This window comes from Drosophila subpulchrella, chromosome 3L (genome assembly GCF_014743375.2).
Source record: "Drosophila subpulchrella strain 33 F10 #4 breed RU33 chromosome 3L, RU_Dsub_v1.1 Primary Assembly, whole genome shotgun sequence".
Taxonomy (NCBI): Eukaryota; Metazoa; Arthropoda; class Insecta; order Diptera; family Drosophilidae; genus Drosophila; species Drosophila subpulchrella.
In genome coordinates, this window is record NC_050612.1 from 1,231,882 (window position 1) to 1,236,182 (window position 4,301).

Consider the following 4,301-nt stretch of genomic DNA (forward strand, 5'->3'; position numbering starts at 1 on the left):
CGTTCATACGGACAGACGGACAGACGGACATGGCTAGATCGACTCGGCTAGTGATCCTGATCAAGAATATACATATATACTTTATGGGGTCGGAAACGCTTCCTTCTGCCTGTTACATACTTTCCGACGAATCTAGTATACCCTTTTACTCTACGAATAACGGGTATAATAAGGAGTGCAAATCTTAAGGAAAAATTTTATGATCGCGAATTTTTTACTGTGGCTGAGTTATATTTTACACACAATTGGAATTGAAAACAAGGGAGAACGCTATAGTCGAGTACCTCGACTATCAGATACCCGTTACTCAGCTAAAGGGACCAAAGGGAAATGGAGATATGCAAGCAGCAAATCGGGATTTAAATACGCCACCTACCGGCGGTAGACAGATTTAAGCGTTATGGGCGTTAGAGTGGGCGTTGCCAATTTCTTTTTGGATCAATTGATAGGTATTGACGAGATCAATACATTTCAGTTAAAATTTTTTATCTAGCATGAACATTGTGGGCGCCACAGGCTTGGGCGGTTTGTGGGCGTTAGAGTGGGCGTGGAAAAGTTTTTCTTAGATCAATCGATAGGTATTGACAAGATCAATACATTTCAGTTAAAATTTTTTATCTATCATAAAAATTGTGGGCGCCACAAGTTTAGGCGGTTATGGTGGGCGTGGCATATTCGCTTGACAAAATTATGCTGCGTACAAAGCTACGGAATCTTAATCTGAGATCCCGATTCTCTATCTTTGGTAGTTTCCGAGATATCCAAGTTTATACTTACGATTTTTTGAAGTTTGTGGGCGGTTTGTGGGCGTTAAAGTGGGCGTGGCAAACTTTTTTTTGGGTCAATCGATAGGTGTTGATGAGAACAGCACATTTCAGTTAAAATTTTTATTCTAGCATCAAAACTGTAGGAGCCACAGTTTTGGGCGGTTTGTGGGCGTTAGAGTGGGCGTGGCACTCTGCTGAAACAAACTTGCGCTGCGCAGGAATCTCAGGAATCTGCATGCCTTATCCCAGTATTGTAGCACGTATAGTTTCCGAGATCTCAGCGTTCATACGGACAGACGGACATGGCTAGATCGACTCGGCTAGTGATCCTGATCAAGAATATATATACTTTATGGGGTCGGAAACGCTTTCCGACGAATCTAGTATACCCTTTTACTCTACGAGTAACGGGTATAACAAGGAAGAACGCTATAGTCGAGTACCTCGACTATCAGATACCCGTTACTCAGCTAAAGGGACCAAAGGAAAATGGAGAAATGCAAGCAGCAAATGCGCCACCTACCGGCGGTAGACAGATTTAAGCGTTGTGGGTTAGAGTGGGCGTGGCAAAGTTTTTTTTAAATCAATCGATAGGTATTGACGAGACCAATACAGTTCAGTTAAAATTTTGTATCTAGCATGAAAATTGTGGGCGCCACAGGTTTGGGTGGTTTGTGGGCGTTAGAGTGGGCGTTGCATATTCGCGTAACAAACTTGCGCTGCGTACAAGGCTACGTAATCTAAATCTAAAGTCCCAATTCTCTACCTTTAATAGTTTCCGAGATATCCGCGTTCATAATTACGATTTTTTGAAGTTTGTGGGTTGTTTGTGGGCGTCAAAGTGGGCGTGGCAAACTTTTTTTGAGTCAATCGATAGGTATTGATGAGAACAATTCACTTCAGTTAAAATTTTTACTCTAGCATCAAAACCTTAGGAGCCACCGTTTTGGGCGGCTTGTGGGCGTTAGAGTGGGCGTGGCACTCTGCTATAACAAACTTGCGCTGTGTAAGAAGCTCAGGAATCTGCACGCCAAATCTCAATAGCCTAGCTCTCATAGTTTCCGAGATCTCAGCGTTCATCCGGACAGACAGACCGACATACGGACATGGCTAGATCGACTCGGCTAGTGATCCTGATCAAGAATATATATACTTTATGGGGTCGGAAACACTTCCTGTTACATACTTTCCGACGAATCTAGTATACCCTTTTACTCTACGAGTAACGGGTATAAAAATGTATATATATACGTATACAGATATATAAAATATAACGAAATTAATAAAATGTTTTATCATTATATAAAAGAATTAATTGCAAATAAAAGTTATACACAATCTCAACTCATATGGGACTACCCCCTGAATTTAAGCATATTAATTAGGGGAGGAAAAGAAACTAACCAGGATTTCCTTAGTAGCGGCGAGCGAAATGAATTCAGTTCAGCACTAAGTCACTTTGTCTATATGGCAAAGAGGGTGCCAGGCCCGTATAACGTTAATGATTACTAGATAATGTTTCCAAAGAGTCGTGTGGGTGGTAAACTCCATCTAAAACTAAATATAACCATGAGACCGATAGTAAACAAGTACCGTAAGGGGAAAATTGAAAAGAACTCTGATAGAGAGTTAAACAGTACGTGAAACTGCTTAGAGGTTTAGCACGATGAACCTGAATATCCGTTATGGAAAATTCATAATTAAAATTGTAATATCTAAACAATATTATGATAATAGTGTACATTTTTTCCATATAAAGACATTGTAAGCTATTAGTATACAAAATGTATCATAATATATAACGTAGTTTACTCAAATTAATTGCATTTTAACACAAAATAAATGTTATTAATTTGATAAAGTGCTGATAGATTTATATGAATACAGTGCGTTAATTTTTCAGAATTATATACCTTGAGCATATATGCTGTGACCCAAAAAATGGTGAACTATACTTGATCATGTTGAAGTCAGGGGAAACCCTGATGGAAGACCGAAACAGTTTTGAAGTGCAAATCGATTGTCAGAATTGAGTATAGGAGCGAAAGACCAATCGAATTATCTAATAGCTGGTTCCTTCCGAAGTTTCCCTCAGGATAGTTGGTGCATTTTGCAGTTATATAAAATAATCTTATCTGGTAAAGCGAATGATAAGAGGCCTTAGGGTCGAAACGATCTTAACCTAATCTCAAACTTTAAATGGGTAAGAACCTTAACTTTTGTTACGTACGCCCTCCACATAGAAAGATTCACATAGAGAAACAACGACAAATATTTAGCCAGGGGGAGGGGTGCATGTGACTAACCAGACTCATACTGGTAAAGGCAGAAGAAAATGCAATTCGGCAATTCTCGGGAGTCGCGTGGCCACAACAACGGCCACGATCGACCTACTGGTAACCATACTCCGGTAGCTGGCAGAGGGCAACAGCCGGCCGTTGACTCCCAAGATAGCAGATATCAAGAAACAGTGTTCCTAGGTGGGAACACCTAGTTTATCCGATCCATACCGGCAGCCAAGTAAAAGCTCTGGTCTGGTATAAAATACCTTACACAAATTGAGAAAGGGAGAGAATCCATTTGGGTGTCTTGCTGACGTAAGCCGGTAGCTCCGAGGAAAGGCAACTTTCCCTGGGTTAGTCGTCCACGAAGACTTCTGCCACCCGGACCAGCCACCATATCCAACAGTCCTTGAGGAGGACACAAATCGGAGCTCGAAAGAATCTTTGGAAAGGATCAACAATAAGGACGACACCCGACATGTAATGATGTTTGTGGACGTAGTACCCGTGATCCCCATGCTCCTGAAATTTGTTCAGCTGTAGGAGCCATCAGAGGCGACCAATAGCATACGTCGGAGAAAGTAGTGAAGCAATATAAATGTGTTAGTCGAGCCAACCAAAGCTAAAGTGAACTTATGCATAACAACAGACCAATAACCTCAAATAATACAATTGGAGAACAAGTGATAATAGAAAAAAACATTGGAAGCATTCAAACATGCACTGAAATACATTTAAACCAACCGAATCGATAGACAAAGTGCGAATCACAATGAACAGCCGTTGAAGAGTCGCATGCCTCTGGCATAATATATCTATATATTTTGTGTTTAAGTAAATTGGTATACTTAAGAACAGCCGTATTTTGGTGCACGTATATTTATATTTGTATATCCAATATAATATTTTCCAAAGCCCAGGATCCGGAGCGTCGAGATCTCATCGCCTAGGACTTAAAGAGGGGTTAAGTTTGTCGGAACACTGTTCCTTTCTTATAAACATACATATATAAATATTCGTGCAGTATCCTACAGTTTTATAGACTACTATAAACTTTTTTCGCGGCGAGTATCAGCCTTGTTGTTGTATGTACAAGAGCTCTCTGAGCGACGTTTGTAGTAGTGAATAGTTAGCATTTTGCTGATGTGTGCACCTTCGCAGGTGGTAAATTCGATACTCTCCGCTAACAGAATAATTGTCAATTAAATTAATTCCATATGCCTTAGCCTATTATTACCTAATAAATTTATAA